The sequence below is a fragment of the Eumetopias jubatus genome, unplaced genomic scaffold (genome assembly GCF_037043125.1).
Source record: "Eumetopias jubatus isolate StellerSeaLion01/CBP00866 unplaced genomic scaffold, mEumJub1_p1.0 scaffold_2, whole genome shotgun sequence".
NCBI classification, from domain to species: Eukaryota; Metazoa; Chordata; class Mammalia; order Carnivora; family Otariidae; genus Eumetopias; species Eumetopias jubatus.
In genome coordinates, this window is record NW_028274808.1 from 40,503,060 (window position 1) to 40,525,254 (window position 22,195).

Below are 22,195 nucleotides of genomic sequence, written 5' to 3' on the forward strand. Positions count from 1 at the left end.
TTTCATTGATTTCTGCTGTGATCTTTATTATTTCTCTTCCCCTTCTGGGTTTAGGCTTTATTTGCTGTTCTTTCTTCAGCTCCTTTAGGTGTAGGGTTAGGTTGTGTATTTGAGACCTTTCTTGCTTCTTGAGAAAGGCTTGTATTGCTATCTAATTTCCTCTTAGGACTGCCTTTGCTGCATCCCAAAGATTTTGAACACTTGTGTTTTCATTTTCATTGGTTTCCGTGAACTTTTTAAATTCTTCTTTAATTTCTTGGTTGACCCATTCGTTCTTTAATAGGATGCTCTTTAGCCTCCATGTATTTGAGTTCCTTCCAACTTTCCTCTTGTGACTGAGTTCTAGTTTCAAAGCATTGTGGTCCAAAAATATGCAGAGAATGATACCTATCTTTTGGTACCAGTTGAGACCTGATTTGTGACCTAGGATGTGATCTGTTCTGGGGCACGTTCCATGTGCACTAGAGAAGAATGTGTATTCCGTTGCTTTGGGATGAAATATTCTGAATATATCTGTGAAGTCCATTTAGTCTAGTGTGTCATTTAAAGTCTTTATTTCCTTGTTGATCTTTTGCTTAGATGATCTGTCCATTTCAGTGAGAGGGTGTTAAAGTCCCCTACTATTATTGTATTGTTGTCAATGTGTTTCTTTGCTTTTGTTATTAATTTGCCTATATAATTGGCTGCTCCCATGTTCGGGGCATAGATATTTACAATTGTTAGATCTTCTTGTTGGATAGACCCTTTAAGTAGGATATAGTGTCCTTCCTCATCTCTTATTACAGTCTTTGGTTTAAAATCTAATTTGTCTGATATAAGGATTGCCACCCCAGCTTTCTTTTGGTGTCCATTAGCATGGTAAATTGTTTTCCACCCCCTCACTCTCAATCTGGGGGTGTCTTTGGGTCTAAAATGAGTCTCTTGCGGGCAGCATATTGATGGGTCTTGTTTTTTTATCCAGTCTGATACCCTGTGTCTTTTGATTGGGGCATTTAGCCCATTTACATCCAGGGTAACTATTGAAAGATATGAATTTAGTGCCATTGTATTGCCTGTAAGGTGACTGTTACTGTATATTGTCTGTGTTCGTTTCTGCTCTGTGTTACTTTTAGGGTCTCTCTTTGCTTAGAGGACCCTTTCAATATTTCTTGTAGGGCTGGTTTCGTGTTTGCAAATTCCTTTAGTTTTTGTTTGTCCTGGATGCTTTTTATCTCTCCTTCTATTTTCAATGTCAGCCTAGCTGGATATAGTATTCTTGGCTGCATATTTTTCTCATTTAGTGCCCTGAATATATCATGCCAATCCTTTTTGGCCTGCCAGGTCTCTGTGGATAGGTCTGCTGCCAGTCTAATGTTTCTACCATTGTAGGTTACAAATCTCTTCTCCCGAGCTGCTTTCAGGATTTTCTCTTTGTCTCTGAGACCTGTAAGTTTTACTATTAGATGTCGGGGTGTTGACCTATTTTTATTGATTTTGAGAGGGGTTCTCTGTGCCTCCTGGATTTTGATGCCTTTTTCCTTCCCCAAGTTAAGGAAGTTCTCTGCTATAATTTGTTCCAATACGCCTTCTGCCCCTCTCTCTTTCTTCTTCTTCTGGGATCCCAAGTATTCTAATATTGTTTCATCTTATGTTTTCAGTTATCTCACAAATTCTGCCCTCATGATCCAGTAGTTGTTTATCTCTCTTTTTCTCTGTTTCCTTATTTTCCATCATTTGGTCTTCTATACCACTAATTCTCTCTTCTGCCTCATTTATCCTAGCAGTTAGAGCCTCCATTTTTTTATTGCACCTCATTAATAGCCTTTTTGATTCCGACTTGGTTAGATTTTAATTCTTTTATTTCTCCAGAAAGGGTTTCTCTAATATCTTCCATGCTTTTTTTCAAGCCCAGCTAGTATCTTTATAATCGTCATTCTGAACTCTAGTTCCAACACCTTACTAATGTCTGTATTGGTTAGGTCCCTGGCAGTCGGTACTGCCTCTTGTTCTTTTTTTTTGAGGTGATTTTTTCCATCTTGTCATTTTGTCCAGAGGAGAATAGATGAATGAGAGAACAAAATGCTAACAGGGTAACAATGACCCCAGAAAAATATACACTAAACAAATCAGAAGAGACCTGAAACCAGGCGAAAAGAAAGGGAAAGAAAGGAAAAGGGAAAAAAAAGGAAAAGAAAAAGATAAAAAAAAGAATATGATCAAATATGATCAGTCTGGTGAATAGATCAGTGCCACACACTAGATTTTGGGCATATTTTGGTCTGTTCGAAGAAACTGCTTCCCAAAATTTTAAAGAAAGGAAAGCTTATATATGTACAAAAATGAGAGTAAATACAATGAAGGGATGGAATATGAATGCAAAGCTGAAAATTATAAAAGATTTTATAAAAGGAATTGATAAGATTAGAAGTTGGTTGAAAAAAGAAAGAAGATAAGTTAAAAAAAACAAAAAAAGGGGAGATAATGTGATTAGGCAGGAGACTAGAACAAAGCCATACATTAGAGATTTAGGGTATATTTTGGTCTGTTAGAAGAAACTGTATCCCAAAATTTTAAAGAGAGAACAACTTACATATATATACCAAAAATAAGGTTAACTACTATGAAGGGATAGAATATGACTCTAAAAATGAAAAATAAAAAAGATTTTTAAAAAAGGGATTGACAAGATGTTGGTTGAAAAGGGGGAAAAGAAAAATTAAAAAAAAAAAGAATAAGAAAATTCAAAAAATTAACTTTGAAAGACTAAAGAATCATGGGAAAAAAGCCATGAATTCTATGTGCAGTATTCCCCTGGTGCTGGAGTTCTGCAGTTCTCATTGATCGGTAAACTTGGTCTTGGCTGGCTGTTCCTGCTGATCTTCTGGGGGAGGGACCTGTTGCCGTGGTTCCCAAGTGTCTTTGCCGGAGGCAAAATTGCCCCGCCCTTGTTGGGTCCGGGCTACGTAATCTGCTCGGGTTTGCTCTCGGGAGCTTTTGTTCCCTGCAAGCTTTCTGCACAGCTTCGGGGGACGAGAGTGAAAATGGCGGCCTCCCAATCTCTGCCGCGGAGGAGCCGAGAACTTAGGGCCCCACTCCTCAGTGCGCCCCCAGAGAAAAGCAGTCAATCACTCCCATCTCCCCGGTCTCCAGCTGCACTCTGTGCTCACCCGGCCTGTGACCCTGTGACCGAGCATTTCTATCTCTGGCACCCGACTCGGTGTGGAGCCTCCAAACCCAGCAGATACCTGTGGTGCACTCCTGCGCCACTCCTTCTGGGGGAGGAAGGAGAGTCTCCCCAGATCTGCCGCTTGTTGGGTCCCTGCTGGAGGAGCAGTGGCCTGACTGTGCCGCAGATCACGGTTTATGGCGACCCCGAGCTGAGAGCCCGTGCCTCGGCTCCGTCTCTGCAGCCGGCTTCCCTGCTCTGATACCTGGGAGCTCTGCCACACTCAGGCACCCCTGGTCTTTCTGTGACCCCGAGGGTCCTGAGACCACACTGTCCCTTGAGGGTTTTAGCCACTGGAGTGACGTCCCTCAGCGGAGCTGACTTCTAAAAGTTCCGATTTTGTGCTCCGCGGCTCTCGCACTTGCCAGTAGCGGCGGACGGAGGTCCCCTTCCCCCGCCGTCTAGCTTCCCGAATATCGCCTCAGATTCACTTCTCCGCATGTCCTACCTTCCAGTAAGTGGTCGCTTTTCTGTTCGGAGAGTTGTTGCTATTCTTTTCTTCGATCTCCTGTTGAGTTCGTAGGTGTTCAGAATGGTTTGATCCCTATCCAGCCAAATTCCTGGGACCAGATGAAATTTAGGTCGCCTACCCCTCCACCATCTTGCTCCTCCCCTCAATCTCACTTTTTCCTCCCTTTTTTTCTTTATTCTTTTTCTCAGGCTCAAACTGAAGTGTCCTCTAGTTTTCCCACAAATTCTCAGGTTACTTTCTTTATTGCCCAGTGGTGTGTGCTCAAGATGATGTAACTCTTAATACTAGTTTCTCCAAAGTGTAACTAAAAAATAGTGATCTGCAAACATCACATGCAACAGCCAATAAATATATGATTTTTAATATTGTCTGTGATTTTGGATTACAAGTAACTGTTCTCCATGGTAATAGATAACACAGTATATTGCCTCATACTTTTAATAGGCCTTAAATTATTGACTGATTGATTGTCCTTCTGTCCTATGAGTTTAATGATGCAAAAACTGAAGGATTGTAAGTATACTTTTATAATTGTTCTCAACCCAATGGTTTATTTAATCAACTGCATTATAACAAAATTTCTTAGGCTTCACAAAAGGGGGCATTGTTTTTCTTTACAATCTTCTAAAGCTGTAGTTTTATAGTTATTTTTTGAAAGATTTTATCTATTTGAGAGAGAGAGAGAGAGCACGAGCAGGGGATGGAGCAGAAGAAAAGGGAGAAGCAGACCCCCCACTGAGCAGAAGCCTGCTGGGGCTTGAGTCGAGGACCCTGGGATCATGACCTGAGCTGAAGGCAGATGTTTAACTGACCGAGCTACCCAGGGGCCCTTATGGTTGTTTTAAAAGAGTGTCTTTTGAGGGTACTAAGATGAAAGACCAGTAAGTAAATCAAGTTGACAAGAGAATAACATGGATTCAATCTATTAATGAAAGCCAGTAGCCACCAGAGTCATATACTTGAGCTTGAGGTTAAAAAAAAAAAAAAAAAGCAAGATGAGACGTTCTCTTTCTTTCTTAAGCATTCATATTTGGAACCACATAAACATCCCATAACAAAATCAACTTGTCTCCACAGAATTTGCTACCTTGTTCTGGCTTGACCTCATGTCTAAACAGAGACTGAAAAAGTAATGGCTCAGAAAAATGACTAACTATGAAGTTCTATCCTGTTCTGAAACTAAAGCTAAGCAAATTCTGAAGAGTGGAATGTCCCTCCTGAGACCCACCTCCTTGGGGGACTGTTTAGATCTACCTCCCATACTCCCTGCTTGGGAAGGACATGTCTCGTGCACTTCTGTGGAAAGGGTGCTCTGATTTAGGCACAAAGATTCAGACTAAGACTCTTTTTGGAAATATCCTGTAAGCCCTGAGAGCTCTCAAAGGTGAAGGAGGGAAGGGTCAGAATAGTTGGAATTCTAACAGAAGAGATATTTTAGAAAATTGAGCTTCAGGTAAAGACTCAGGGGCTGAGGTCTTTTGGGCCAGGCTTCTCAAGTCCTGCTGGCTTAATTTGGAAGATAATGCCTATGGTACCAGCCTTTCAGAATGGTGGCTTGTGATCTTCATAACTTTGAATATGACTTGTTGGAATGAGGTAGGATGGTATTAATATATCAATACATGCTTTCCAGTAGAAAGAAAAGTGAAAGGAGCATGAAATCTTGAGTGTTTGGGGTTGGGGGAACACTTAAGACACTCAACAACTTCTTATTGATTGATTTAAATGTACCTTTTCAATCCAGAAAAAAATCTGGTCTTCACTGTTTGATGGCCACTCCAAGAAGGGAATATTAGAAAGTCTATGGTTTTTTTCTCTGGGGTCTAGAATAGGAAAAGATGGGGGCAGGCTGGTGGTGAGGGAGAAGGAAAGGAACCAAGGAAAGCTTAATCCTTCAAAGCATTTGTATTGTATTTTTATTTACTGAAGATGCCATTTATGATAACTGAGAAATACTGAGGGTGGAGAGGAAAGAGCAGATTTTTTATATGCTCATTATTAGAGAATGCCACAAACACAGGAGCTATGATGCCTGATCTTACAAAGGAAAGTAGCTGAAGGTGCAGACCCGAGGGGGAGGCAAGTGAGGCACTCACCTCGGGTACACAGTTCATTGGGGTGCCAAAACCTCAGTCATCAAGATAAATAATGTAATACTCACAAAATACTTAAATTTTGTGCCTGAGGCAAGTGCCTCACTCCCCTCATCCTAGTTCCATTGATGGACTCTCTAAATGAGTTGAACTAATCTGCTGTGAAGAGGGTTACCAGAAAGCAGATTTCTCAGGGCAGGGGCCAAGGAGTCAGGCCTCAGTTGGCTTTTAACTGTAATGGGGACCTCTTAGATATACATGCCATCATGTCACGTATAAATGATTCAATGGGATCTGTGACAATATCACCCATAAATCCCATACTTTAAAAAATATAGTAAGAAAATGTAAGCTTAACTTTAATATGAGTGGTGGGTTGAACGGTCAAAAAGTTCTGTCCGTGTCATAATCCCTGAGACCTCTGAATGGGACCTTATTTGAAAACAAAAAACAAAAAACAAAAAAAGTCTTTGCAGATATAATTAAATGAAGGATTTGAGATAACGAGATCATCCTGTGTTATCTTGGTGGGACCTAGATCTAATGACAAATCTCTGCTAAGGGTGAGACAGGGGGAAACTATGCACACAGGAGAGACAGCAGGGGAGTGATGAAGCTGCAGACCAGGGAACAGCCAGTGGAAGCTGTAAGAGGCAAAGAACGGATTCTCCCCTGGAGCCCTCCAAGGAGGGCCTCCTGACCTGCACCTTGGTTCTGGACTCATAGCTTCCAGAATGGTGAGGGAATAAAATGTCTGCTGGGTACAGCCATCCAGTCTGTGGGGATGTGTTACAGCACCCACAGGGAATTAACACACTACAGCAACGAGGGCCCCATGACAGCAGAGATACCACAACTGCTGTGTTGAAGAATGCTGTCATCTTGAAGATTAGACAGAGGATGGGCCTTTAAGTAGGGTGGCCACATAATTTATTGACCAAATCAGAGCACTTTTGAGAAAAGAAGGGGTACTATTAATCACACCTGGACAACGGGCACCAATCCTGGAACGACCACTCTTTGAGACTAAGGGCTTACATCGTTAATTTCCAGCAAATTAGTGGTCAACGGTAAGTTTGTTATTGGAGCCACAACCTCTTAATGAAGCCACTTCATTAATTATAGATATTCAAGGAGTTCTGGTGTGGGATTCAAACACTTCGGGGTGTTTTTGTTAAATAGATCAATTAGAGAAATGAGTACTGAGTGGCCTTTGAAGCAAGTTTTTTTTTTTTAATTATTTATTTTGAGAGAGTGTGGGGGGAGGGGCAGAGGAAAAGACCCTCAAGCAGACTCCCCGCTGAGCAGGGACCTGGAAGCGGGGCTCGATCTCAGGACCTTGAGATCATGACCTGAGCAGAAACCAAGAGTCAGATGCTTAAGGGATTGAGCCATGCTGAGCTAAGTGTTTCATGTTGCAGCACCCAGCAGACATATTTATAAAAGCAATATTCTCCTTTGAGAATATTTATATTCTCAAAAGCAGAGAATCTGACTTTGGGAAGCTGGAGAACCAGCAGTGCCTGTTCTGGAATGTTGGCAGGCACTGCAGAGAGTTCCCGGGCCAGCTCTCAAGGGCCTTCAGAGGTGGCGTGACTGATACATTTGTGTGTGTTTATCATCGGCTACAGCGTTTGCCATGACGCCTGAGTTTCATGGTATTTTAATTATTAAACAGCCAGAGGAGCTTCAGTATTTGGGCAAGAAAGGTAGAACAAAAAAATCTATTTTTCTAATAGAGATATATAAAATCTTTAACTGAATCCACTTAGGGAAGAATTACAACTTCAAAGTCGTACAATACTGTACCTTGGCTATAACATTCTTAAACCAATTAGTTTTATGTTTGGGTTTAGAAATTTAACTTCATTATGACAACATAACACTTGAAACTTTGATGATATGTTTGGTATTTCTCTGGTTTAAACTGTGTTAAGTATGCTGTAGCAATGCTAAAAAATGTTTTCTATATTTCTAGGATATATCAATGAGCAATATCTAAGATTCAGCAATTCAATAAAAAATATTTCTGTGCACCAACTATATGCTGGGTACTTTGCCACCTGCTTGGGATGCAAAGATTCTCCATCTGTCCCACTTTCTGCCTTCTCCTCCCCGTTCTGTGCCCTGGGAGCCTGACCCTTACCGATGGGCTCCCTTACCTTCCGGCTTCCCGTTGGTGCCAGTGCACCTGTGAAGTGCATCTGTCAGCAGCTGTGTCCATACGGCTTTCTCTGGTTCTGAGTCCAAAAGGATTCCAGTAACTGGTCAGCTCTAGGGCTGGTAAATAAGGGGGTAGGGGGAAGTGAGAGAAAGGAAGGGAGAATATATTGTCTGATTTCTTTCATTTTCCTAAACCCTGCTCACATTTTTTAAATAATCCCTTTGTTAAACTGACTCCAGATTACTAATTTGAGAGGCCAAGATCCTAATTGCTGAAAATATGGACTCACCATATTTTCACTCATAAAAGTGAAAATTTTTCACTCACTCACTCATAAAAGTGAGTTCACTTTTAGCTGGAGACACAGATGTATAATACCTAACTGTACCATAAAGTGAAAACTTTACAGTAAAAGCCTGTGCAAACAGATGTCAGGGTTCTGAGAAAAGAAAGAAGAAGTGCTCCCAGGCAAGGTAGAGGTGAAGAGAGAGATAGAATAGTCTTTATCCAGGGGCACCTGGGTGGCTCAGTTGGTTAAGCATCTGCCTTCGGCTCAGGTCATGATCCTAGGGTCCTGGGATCAAGCCCTGCATCGGGCTCCCTGCTCGGCGGGAAGCCTGGTTCTCCCTCTCCCACTCCCCCTGCTTGTGCATTCTTTCTCTCTCTCTCTCTCTCTCTCGCTGTCAAATAAATAAATAAAATCTTAAAAAAAAAAAAAAAAGAATAGTCTTCATCCAGAGCGTAGCATTTGGGCTGTGGAGGATTCAGAGGTGGTGGAGTTCCTGGCATCTTTATGGACCTCAGAGATCTTGGGCTGGTTAGTTGAAGATGGTGGCAGGCTCAGGAAGGAAGAGGAAACTCCTGGAGATCCCACTATGCTGGGGTTTTCACTATTACTATTTTAGAATAATGTTATGTGGTGAGATGAGCAATGAGCCCAAGCCAGAAAGCCTTTGGGTCCTAAAGTTGTCGCTAGCTAACTGGATGAACAAAGGAACATTTCCTAACCTTCTCTCTGTCTCAACTGCTTCATCTACTGAATGGAGAGGATAATTCCTGCCCTTCCTCTTATACGATTTCTGTGAGGCTCAAAATGAAATACTGTTTGTAAATATGGCATAGGACTAAAGCACTATACAAATGAGGAACATGTAAGTGCAGGTAAGGATGGAACAAGGTTAGCCGTGAGTTGGTAAAAATTGAAGCCAGATGATAAGCACCTAGGAATTTATTACACTATTTGTTCTACTTGTGTGTATGTAAAACATTGTAATTGGGAATAATTGACTTACAGAAGAATTGCAAAAATAATACAAAAAATTTCTGTATACACTCTATCAGATTCCCCAAATGTTGATAACATACCCCTTGTGCTTTATCATTTTCTGTATGTATATATGGATGAATGTGTATGTATTTTAATAAAAAATACATATATTGCAATACAATACATATATTACAAATATACAAATATTTGAAAATAATTTATAGACATGATGCCATTTACTCCTATAAATGTGTATTTCCTACAAACAAATTCATCCTCTTTCATACCCATAATACAATGATCAAAATCGGGATATAACTAATGCCTATATAGTATTATAAGTATTGTAAGTGTATAATACTTACACACCATTATCTACACTTCATAGCTCATTCGAATGTCACCAAATATCTCACTAATATCTTTTATAGCTAAAGAAAAATAATTCTTGCTTTCTGGTCCAGGATCCAATAGAGGACCACACTTGCATTTAGCAGGTGTTTGTGTAATGTCTTTAGTCTCTTTATTTTTTTTATCTTTTTTTTTCCTTTAGTCTCTTTAAATCTGGATCATTTCCTGTCTTGACTCATTTTTTTATCACCTCACATTTAAAAAATATATAGGCCCTTTATTTTGTAAAATGTCCCTCAATCTAGGTTTGTCAGATGTTTCCTTATGATTAGATTCAGTTTATACATTTTTGACTGGAAAACCATGTTACGGAAACCCAAGTTCAGCTGCCTGTTGCTCTAAAGGCCAATACTCAAGAGACAGGTTTTGACTGGAAAGGAATGTGAGCTTTATTCAGGAGGCCAGCCACCTGGGGAGAAGGCAGACTCTTGTCAAAGGCCTACCTGGGGTTTCTGCCTGGCCCAGGGTTTTTTAAAGGGGTTTAATCAGTTAAGGGAGTGCAGTGGTCTGTGACGTTTCCTGATTACGGGAAGACTCAATGATGTTAGCTGCAGAGTTATCTCAGTGCTTGGAGACTGTGCAAGAGGGTCTGGTTCCTTGGCACCCAGGGGTTGTGCAAGAGTACTCTGTTCTTTCTGCAAAGGAGGACAAGGTCTACAGATGTGCAAAGGGAGGCCAGTGAAGTCATTTGTGTGACCTTAAAAAAGAAAAACATTTTGCTAAAAGATCGCTGGGCTAACCAGAAAGCTATGGGAGCTTCAGACAGACTTGTTACCCTCTATGGCCTGGGAAACTTCTGGTCCTTCATTCCCCAAGGCCAGTGTTCTGCAAATCTCAAAGAAAGTAAATTAGTTCTGGTGAAGGGCCTTAAGTCAGCAAGCAAGGAGTGTGTTAACTTGAAGCAAGTTAACCCTTAAGACCAGCTGCAGTGCTGTAACAACCACAGAAGTAATATATCCTCTCAGAGTGTCCTTTCAAGGGTCACAACTATCTGTTTGTCACATTATTCCTGATTAACTTTACTTGATTAAGGTTATTGATGCCAGTAAAGTTACATTTTCTCTTTGTCATTAATAAAACTCTTGTGAAGAGATAATTTATTTTCATATTTTATTTTACGTTTTTATAATAAAAATGGGGATGGTAGGGAATCAAGAGTTTAGTTTTAGATAAGTTAAATTTGAGATATCAACTAGGAAGTCAAATATATGAATATGAAGCTCAGAGTAGTGTTTTAAGATAGTGTGGTATAATATAGATGAAACATTGAGTGGACTGAAGAGAAAATTGTAGGTAAATAAGGAAGTCAAGAGCCTTTGTAGAAATTTTTTATAAGTTCTGATTGTGAGAAAGAGCATAAGAATGGGGTTGGTAGCTGATAGGGAATTTAAGGTCAGGGAAGGATTTTTTTAAATGTTGGGAAATAGGAGAACATGATCATATGCTGATAGGAATGATGCAGCAGGCGCCGAGGGGGTTGGGCCTGGGGGGTAAAATGGTGCAGCAGAGAGAGAGGGTATCAGAAGCAGGGAAGTCCCTGCAGGTATTTATCCTCAAGTCAGGAAGCTGGCTTCCCCTTCCAGCTCTGCCACTCTGGAGCTCTGAAACTTTGGTAAGTAAATCAAGCTCTTAGTACCTCAATTAACCCATTTGAAAAATAGGATTGTTATGAGAATTAAGTAAGATGGTATTTCTAAAGAACACAGTACAGTGCCCGCTGAAGTAAGTGCTATGTAAATGTAATGTTGATTATCTTGAACTCACAGTCATTTAATATCTTAGAATTGCTTTATCTCTCAGCTGAATTCTGAGGTATTCCTCAGATCCTTTCTGCTCTTTAATTGCATCTGATTTATTATTTAACCATACTTTGAGTTTTTAACTTCAATAACCATATCTTTCATTTTTAGTTCTGTTTAGATTCTCCTTTCTTGAGATAGTGTCTTGATCTTTCATACGGTTTCTATTTCCTATTTTAACTTTTAAATTCTTTAAATATAGTTATTATATAGTCCCTTCTAATATTTCAATTTGGTGGGGAGTACATGTTTTCCTGTATATTTATATCTGCTGACTTTCCCTTATGGTGATTCATTTTCTTTTGTGGTTTGTAACTTCTACTGTGAGTTCTTTTTCAACTGAAGTTGTTTTGTTTCTCTGGGTGTCCCACGAGACTTGTTTTGCATTTTCTTTTGCCAACTGTTCTATGAGTTTCACTGGTCTGGAAACCATTTTTGTATTAATTTTGCAGTTTATTGTCCCACAGATTAGGACTCTATACTTGCAAATGGCTCAGGATTGGGATTTCATTTCTCATATGAGGATTTGTTGTTGTTCATTTATATGATTTTTATTTTTAAATCAGAACCCTTTCCAGAATAGCTAATACTAGAATTTTTTAGAACTTCTTTCTAGGGACTTAGCTATATAAAGCATTTCCCAGTTTCAGTTCCCTATTTTGCAGAGGCTTAAGACCACATCAAAATGCCCTTCTTGGGGCATTAAAACCTCAGTCTTTTGGACCTATATACAGGTATGATGTGCCCCTGGGCCACCAGAGGCAGCTTGTAAGCCTAACACTCTGCCTGAGACATTTCTTGCTGTTCCCATTAACAGAAGAAAGTCCATTTGTTCTTTCATTCTTGGTTATGTGTTTACAATTTTTTGTTATGTTTTATGTGTAAAAAGGATAGAATCTATTTTAGTCCAAATGACCCAGTTGTAGGAACCAGAACTCTGCCACTTAATACAGAGAGATATATAGATATTATAAAGAGACCCAGCATGAAGATTTTCCTGAAGAATATGCAAGCCATCTTTTTCTCTATGGATTCTTTGAACTCAACTCCTGGGGTAAGCTAGACCAAAGATCAAGAGCTGTGTAACAGGAATGCATCTCATTGGGCCTCTTGTAGAATTGCTTTTCCTGAATTGCAGTTTGGCATGATACCCTCACCTTATATAGGCAGATTTTATCAGAAACGGCCTTGTGAAAACCCTCACTGTCTTTACTATAAAGATATTGTTGAAAAGAACTCATTATGCTTTCTGTACTCCTCCTGAGGAACTGGATTGTTTTTCTTTTATGGAAACTCTCAGTTGAGTAACTACTAGTGTTTTCCTCTTTGAATGGACTAATCAAAAGCTTAGAGCTAAGTGTGTAGCCAACTTCTAATAAGAGTATAAGGTTCTGGGCATGCATTATTGGATTCTAACCTTACTCTTGACTCCATCTTATTTTACTATGCTTGTTTTCTCTTTTAGTCTCATATATTTGAAATGTACTTTACCTTGCTATATTTTATTTATCTCTGTAAACTATTTTACATCTTTGATAGGGTGGGGTGAATGATGTGTCTATGAATGAATAACATTAATGTGCAAGGTACCAAGCTAGTTGCATGAGAGTAAATTGACCTCTATGAGTTAAGGGCAGAAAATAATTTATAATCCAAGTGCAAGAGAGTTAAAATATCACAAAATAATAGGCAACCATTAAAAATTAAAGTTGAAGAATGTTTAAAGAAATGGGACACACACAACAACAAAGTATTTGTCTAATGCTCCCCTTCTCATATATACCAATAGGAGCAATGCAATATTAAGTCAATAATGATTATCTCCCTTAGTAGGATTCTGGTTGGTTTTATTTTATTATTTATGTATTCTTTATTGTCCAAAATTTTGATTATAAACATATATTCCTATTATAATTATAAAATGGAAAAGCAGATGAATACCACTGTACCTATCAGGGCTGTGAGGAAACAGCATTCACCCCAAAGAGTTTAAATAAAGAGAGTTGAATGATGGATATTCTGTAGAGGCGTGTGCTGGGTTAAAAGGATGAGCAAAGATTGTTCAGACTCCCCAAAGCTAGTTGCACTGGGAGACCCCCCCCAGGGGAATAGAGGCCTATGAGAGAAAATAAATAGAACAGTAGCCTGGGGTGCGAGGTTATTCCACCAGAACTGTTGTCGCAGAGAAACACAAACATTTACGGAGACAACAGTGCCAAAGCAGGGAGGCAGTAGGAAAGAAATCTTCAGACCTTTCTCTCCATTACCTGCTATGATGGTCAATTTTATGTCAACTTGACTGAGCCACAGTGTGCCCAGATATGTGATCAAACATCACTCTGGGTGTTTCTGAGGGTGTTTGGGATGAGGTTAACCTTTAAATTGGTAGACAGAGTAGATTACCCTCCATAATGTGGGTGAACCTCATCCAATCAGTTGAAGGCCTTTCCCCCAAGGAAGAGAGAATCTTTCCTGTCTGATTGCCTTTGAACTGGAACACTGGCTTTTTCCTACTTTTGAACTCCTCTGAAACATGAACTTTTCCTGGGTCTCAGGCCTGCCAACTCTTGGAAGGGAACCCTACACCATTGGCTCTCCTGGGTCTCCAGCTTACTGCGTGACCCTACAGATCTTGGAACTTGTCAGCCTCCATATTCATGTGAGCTAATTCATTATAATACAACTATAAATTATGCACACATGCACACACATCCAATTGGTTCTGTTTTTCTGGAGAACCCTAATACCTGACTGATACACACTCTAATCTCCAATGGAAATATTGGCCAAACCCAGCCTGCAGAGGACCTGGGTGATGTTCTGGGGCTCAGAGCAATGCAGAGGACAGTGGGTGATTTCCGGAGTTGTGCATGTTGACAAGGTGGTGGAGGTCCGGGGTGTGAACAAATGGAGACAAATAAAATGCTACGGTGGTTCAGAGAAAAGAGACATTGGAGCCAATGGGGAAAATTTTATGTAGAGGTAGATTTTAAGCTATTTATGTGTGGATAAAATGGGATTATGACTGAAAATTATTTAATAACTACACAGTTCTGTAATATTCCAGCTCTTATGAAGATTAAGCTGCAAAGCATTATACACCATAGAATGATAGTACCTACACAATAAAAATTATAGTAACACTGGGGTGCCTGGGTGGCTCAGTTGGTTGATTGAACATCTGACTCTTGGTTTCAGCTCAGGTCATGGTCCCATGGGTTGTGGGATAGGGCCACATGGGGCTCTGCATGAGTGGGGAGTCTGCTTGAATGTTCTCTCTCTCTGCCCCTCCCCCCACTCACGCGTGTGTTTGTGTGTGTGTGTGCACATGCATGCATGTGCACACTCACTCTCTCTCTCAAATAAATGAATCTTTAAAAAAATCGTAATAGCATTTATCATGTGCCAGGCATTACGGTAAATGCTTTACATAAGAAATTGGGTATTTCCTTTATGAGGCAGAAATATGAACCCTTTCCCAGAGACCTAGCTATGTAAAACCAGCAGGCGGTTGGAGGAATAATTGCAGTTTGCTCAGGCACTCTGCAAGTAAGAGGCCCTATGGTTTGAAGAGACCATGATGCCATTTTGGGTTTCATGTTCATTTAGTGCAGTCCTAGTTATTGCCAGAAAAACACTGACCTTGTGGTTCAAAACCTCACATCAGGAATGGTTTGTCCTTACAGGAAGAAAAAAAGCTCTTCCCACCCAGGTGCCCTGCAAGTAATCTCCCCTGACTATGGCCCATGAGCAAACCTAGAAAGTAAGTAAAACAAAGAAAAAAGCTCAGAAGGGCATATGAGTAAATATGTCAGTCGTGGAAAGGAGTTAGGAGGCGCTCAGCTTTCTGTTGATATGAAATTCTGTTTCTTCCTGTTTTGTCCGTGTCTTGCCAAGCCTTTGGACGAATGAAGGAGGGGGTCATCATGCTGTCAGATAACTATAGGTCCCTTGATAGGAAAAGAAAAAAACACAAGTGAAAGGAAGCCAAGTGAAATGGATCAGATCATTCTGGGCAAAGTAATAATGCCGAAGGCAGGGCAGGGGAAGCTTCTCCTCATTGTCCCTAGGCCTTTTCTAGGCAGAGCATGTTGAAGGTCAGATGAGGCAGAGTCTGACATCAAGTCTGACTCATATCTGCCCTGAGCTACCTCTTGTCACTAACAGACCAGACAGAAATGTTGGGGCTTGTTCAGGGTTCTGAAAAAGGCTAAGAACAGGTTAAGAACATCCAGTTTCGGGGCACCTGGGTGGCTCAGTCGGTTAAGCATCTGCCTTCAGCTCAGGTCATGATCTCAGGGTCCTGGGATTGAGTCCCGGAGTCCAGCTCCCTGCTCAACTGGGAGCCTGCTTCTCCCTCTCTCTCTGCCCATCCCCCTGCTTGTGCTCTCTCTCTCTCTCTCAAATAAATAAATAAACTCTTAAAAAAAATCCAGTTTCCTGGCTTACATGACAAAAGACACTGTATTCCAGCCTGAGCTTTGACTGGGCATTTTAGGAGCCACAATTATTGACATCTTCTGAATTAAAGTGCACAGTGAGTGACTGGATCCTGAAGAACAAGAGGTCAAACCTGTGACACCGAAATGGAACAGGAACAGAACCTAGGAAGGAAGACGGCCAACAGCCCAGAAATTGGCAAGTCCCTCACAGCTTTAAGAGTAATCTGATATGGCCACCCAGGACCTGAGATCAGTGCTGTAGGCTGGGAGTAGGGGAGGGGCCTTCCATTCCCAAAGAACTTCAGGTCACAGGTCTGGGAGTCAGGGAGTGTGGGTTCTGGTCCCAACCCTGCCTTTAAGTTGTCCTATGTCTTATGGTGAAATAGCTTCTCTGGCCTCAGCCTCTTCATAATTAAAATGATATAGTTGTGCAAAAAGATTTCTAAGGAGTTTCCCTTAGGGGGTATAGCTCAGTAGTATACCCATGAGTTCCAGAACCTAATGTAGTGGCGCCTAAAACATGGCTTCCTAGTCTTTTTGGGGTTGCTGATAAACTTCAAAGGAAGAACAATCTCAACTCCAGAACCTTGGTACAGGATGTCCACACTGCCAGGGGTATCTCTTAGCTGGAATCTAAGAGAGCTTGGCAGATGGCAGACAAATGGTCACTACCTTCTTTTATGCCATAGCAGACATCATTAATGGATCATATTATTTTCCTAAAACCTTCTCAACTCAGAGCTTCAGGCAAACACTACTAACAAATTAGAGTAGGCCTGCTAGATGAAACTTGTTTGCCGTCCCTGCTCTCATCTTTCTTTCCAGTTTGACATTCTTCATTGGATAACATCAAAATTAATTGGTTTGCATGGAAAATTCAGTTATTGTATGAGAATACCACATTTTAATTAGGGTTTTAAGTAATTGAACTCTTTAGGCAACAGTCTTTGTATTTAAGCATTACATTAGTGAAGACATTTGTTCTCATAATTTAGCACTATGTAAATAAAGATGCAGTTACCATAGAATCATGGCATGTGGAGAAAAGAAATAGTAAACATGTGTCTGGACATCCCGTTAGTCCCCTGGAAGAAACACAGTGCAGTTACTCATAACACATTCAGTGGTAATATTGTTTTCTCTGTGCTGAGTAATAATATTACTTGTGTCTCCTCTGGGAGATTTCCATAACCTAATGGAGTTTCACAACATTTGGCCTTAATTATCTTTTACTTAATTTAATTCATTTGGTTTAACTTAGATTGCTTTCTACCAAGCTAAGTTTTTCATCCTTTTCCTTGTAAATACACACAGCAATTATTAGAAGGTAGCTATCACATCCATTCCCAAATGTCACAACTGGGTTAAAAATTCTTTTGGTTTTGCATTACATCATGCACTCTGATGTTTGATGCTCTTCTCAGAATCATTTCCAAGTTATCTACATTATGATAAATAACATCATATACTTGGGAACTTTTTTCTCTTGTTGTCAACATGCAAAGTTGTGTAGGTTCTTTCAATTTTGTCTGATAAAACTTGTGTCTAACTTTTCATATTCTTCAGTCTTTCAAAGATAGTTTCTTCTGTAACTCACAGCGAGGACCAGAGAAGACCAGAAGTAAGGAGCTTAGTTGAGGAAGCCTGAGTTATCAGAACAAGCCAAGAGGAGACATGTTTGCATTAAGATGCAGCAGACCATCTGGGAGAAGTTGAGACCACTAAAGTATGTGATCAACAGGGCTTCTCCACTCTGATTAATGCTTCTGAATAAAAGGGAGGCAAATGGTTCTCACATCTGGATAAAGAGCACAGTGGATGAGCATGGACAGTACCTTAACCAAACAAAGAATTGAGATACCTGTCCATGTCCTGGAACACTGGCTCAAGGCTGACATAAGAGTAGAGGCTGATTTATAGTGATGCTAATAAAGCTTATGCTTTAGGCCCCCTGGCTTCTATGGACTACTTCCAAGAACCCTAGGAGAGGCCTTAGCAATGTGTTCACATTGTCAGATGTTCTTTTAAAATATACCTCCAAAAAGGAAAAGAGATTTTATTTTTATTTATTTTAAAGATTTATTTATTTATTTGAGAGAGCGAGAATGAGAGAGAGAGAGAGTACATGAGAGGGGGGAGGGTTAGAGGGAGAAGCAGGCTCCTGGCTGAGCAGGGAGCCCGATGCGGGACTCGATCCCGGGACTCCAGGATCATGACCTGAGCCGAAGGCAGTTGCTTGGTTAACTGAGCCACCCAGGCGTCCCAAGAGATTTTACTTTTAAAGATTTATTTATTTATTTCAGAGAGAGAGAGAGAGAGAGCGAGAGCTTGGTGGGGGGGGGGACAGAGGGAGAAGATAATCTTAAGCAGTCTGTGGGCTGAGCACAGAATCTGATGCATGACCCTGAGATCAAGATCCTGAGATCACAACCTGAGCCGAAACCAAGAGTCAGACGCTTAATTGAGTGTGCCACCCAGGGGCCCCAAGAAGAGATGTTTTAAACACTGTTGGTCAAGATTTCTGTCTCTGTCCACTTTACTCTGTCCTTCTTTTTCTCATATTGAGTGTTAAAAGAGCCCATGAAGTTTTGAGGCTCCATCTAATGGGAAGTTCACTGGGGATACATTTAGCTGGGTTAGTGGGATATATCCATGAGGTTTATAGTAGCTTTTGTGCAGGGTTTAGTGACCATGAGCTGTCCCATGTGGGGGGCCTGTACCCTCATACCTATATGCCTGCTAGGATGTCATTGTACAGGGCCAGAGGTCATATGGTGATAATGACGGGCCCTGTGACACCTGCACTGGTACAGCTGGATAGTGGAGGAGAAGTGAGGATTTAAACAGGGAGACAGAACCAGGTCTGTGGAAAATTCTTCTATTATCAGATATTTAAAAAATAGGTAAAGGATTCTATTGTCAATAATATCTAGTCAAAATGGAAGTGATCTTCACCCAGGAAGAGACTCAATAATCCAATGTATAAAAATAATAAAATTTCTGTATAATATTTTTATTTGTTGATGGAAATCAGTGGAATGAATCGATGGGACTTCTTATGCATGAAGAGCACAAATTTATACCAGCACTAGATACAGAGGAAATGTGTGTGTGTGAAGTTATGTGCTTTATGCATCTTAACATATTGCCACATGGAGAGTATCTTACTCTATCTTCTCCTAACAAAGTCTGGTGGCTCCAGAGGAAATGATGTGCCAAATAATTACTGACAGTGGCAATCCAGGGACAAAACCCCTGAACTCATCATCCAAAACTCAATGTATGGATGCTCAGAGCAGAAGAATGATTTGATTAAATGGCAATGCAGCTAATACAACAATGCAGCATCAAAAACATTTAAAATTGCCTTTGAATTGCTCTATGTATGCCTCAGTTTCAAATTAATTTGATATATTTCTTCATATTTATTGTTCATGCTAAAATTCAAGTACAGTAAGAAAGAAGTAGTCTAGTGGAAGCCCAAATTGGTAAGCTAAAAGACTGACAGAGCTTCAAATGTCAAAAACTCTCCTGTATGTCATAATAGAAACTAAAAAAATAAACAAACAAAAAATACTAATGGTTAAAACTCATGAAGGATAAGATGAGTTGACAAAGCCCAGAAAATAAGGATAATGAAAATGACATAGAAGAATTTTTAAAAATTTATTTTAATTTAATTTTTTTTCTTAGAGAGAAACAAAGCAGGCAGGGGGTAGGGGCAGAGGGTGAGGGAGAGAATCTTAAGCAAGGTCCACGCCCAGTGTGGAGCTCAATGTGGGGCTCATTCTCACCACCCTGAGATCATGACCTGAGCCTAAATCAAGAGTCCGATGGTTAACCGACTGAGCCACCCAGGAGCCCTGACATAGAAGAATTTTAAAAGATCATGAAGATCAGGACTCTCTTTAAATGGACAAAAAAAATGCAGGAGGATTAATATAAGAATGAAGTAAAACAATTTGTGTAGTCAAATAGTACATAAGGCTAATAGCTTCATTTTGATGAATTGGCTGACTTGGATAATACTGTGACCTCTCTTTTGAGCTTGTTACAATGAGCAATAATTTTATTTGACACCGTTTAATGAATATATAGTTTTCTTTTTTTCTCAAAATTATTGCCCCACTAATATTTACAGAAAATCAAACAACACACAAGTGCACACACACAAAAGATGTTTTGAAAATAGACACTCTGGAAAAAACTTTCAAGGATCGAACTGTCCAGAGATTCTGGCTGGCCTATTCCAACACTGCATGTATCATTTTGTTTGTAAACTATTATCAGAAGCAGACATTTCTTATATCAGGTTAGTTTTTAGGCTGGATGGCTATTTCGAGAACATTCAAAAGTCATAAAGATTCTACAGGGCACTAGAAGGCTATGTTTACTTGGATCACATATTGGTCAAATAAAAATGTACTATGTCTCAAAGAACAAAGAAATAGTATATTTTTGATTGCTAAAAAGAGTTGTGTGTATTTTTTAATAGTATTGAAGTATAATTGACACACTATGTTATATTTGTTTCAGATGTACAACATACTGATTTGACGATTCTATACATTATTCATTGCTCACCATAAGTGTAGTCACCATCTGTCATCATACAACATTATTACGACATTATTAAATATATTCCCTGTGTATTTTATAACTGAAAGTTGTATTTCTTAGTCCCCTTTATCTATTTTTCCCATCCCACCACCTACCACCCCTCTGGCAACCACCAGTTTGTTCTCTGTATCTGAGTTTGGTTTTTTTGTTCATTTGTTTATTTGCTCATTTATTTTGTTTTTTAGATTCTACATATAATTGCAATCATATGGTATTTGTCTTTTTCTAACTTATTTCACTTAGCATTATACCCTGTAGGTCCTTCCATAAAGCCACAAATGGCAAGCTCTCGTGCTTTTTTATGGTTGAGTAATATTCCACTGCATATCTATACCACATCTTCTTTATCCATTAATCTATCAATGGACACTTGGGTTGCTTCCATATCTGCGCTATTGTAAATAATACTGCAGTAAACAAGGGTACATATATCTTTTCAAATTAATGTTTTCATTTTCTTTGGGTAAATACCCAGTAGTGGAATCACTGGATCATATGGTATTTTTATTTTTAATTTTTAATTAATTAATTAATTAATTTGACAGAGAGAGTGAGAGAGCACAAGCAGAGGGAGCAGCAGAGGGAGAGGGAGAAGCAGGCTCCCCGCTGAGCAGGGAGCCTGATGCGGGGCTTGATCCCAGAACCCCAAGATGGTGACCTGAGCTGAAAACAGATGCTTAACCGACTGAGTCACCCAGGCGCCCCTATTTTTAATTTTTTTGAGGAAACTCCATACTGTTTTCCAGAGTGGTTGCACCAATTTACATTCCCACCAACAGTACATGAGCATTCCCTTTTCCCCCCACATCTTCACCAACACTTGTTATTCCTTGTCTTTTTGATAATTGCCATTCTGACTAGTGTAAGGTGATTTCCCATAGTGGTTTTGATTTGCATTTCCCTGATGCTGAATGATGTTGAGCATCTCTTCCTGTGTCTGTTGGCCATCTGTGTCTTCTTTGGAAAAAATGTCTATTCAGGTCTTTTGCCCATTTTTTTGATCCAATCGTTTGGCTTTGGTGTTGAGTTGTGTAAGTTCTTTATATATTTTGGATATTAATGCCTGATCAGATATATCATTTGTAAATATCTTTTCCCACTTGGTAGGTTGTCTTGTTTTGTTGATGGTTTCCTTTGGTGTGTAAAAGCTTTTTATTTTGTTTAGTTCCAAGGGTTTATTTTTACTTTTGTTTCATTTGCCTGAGGAGACAGATCCACAAATATGTTATTAAGGCCAATGTCCAAAACATTATTGCCTATGTTTTCTTTTAGGACTTTTATGGTTTCCGGTGTTACATTTAGGTCCTCAGTCAATTTTGAATTTATTTTTGTGTATGGTGTGAGAAAGTTCTTCAGTTCCATTCTTTTATATGTAGCTGTCCAATTTACCTGACATCATTTATTGAAAAGACTGTCTTTTCTCCATTATATATTCTTGCCTCTTAGATTAATTGACATAGGTTTATTTCTGGGTCTTATCCTGTTCTATTGATCTCTTTGTTTTTGTGCCAGTACCATACTGTTTTGATTACTAGAGCTTTGTAATATAACTTAAAGTCCAGAATTGTGAAACAGCCAGCTTTGTTCTTCTTTCTCAAGATTGCTTTGGCTATTTAGGGTCTTTTGTGGTTCCATATACGTTTTAGGATTATTTTGTTATAGTTCTGTGAAAAATGCTATTGGTATTCTGATGGGGATTGCACTGAATATGTGGATTGCTTT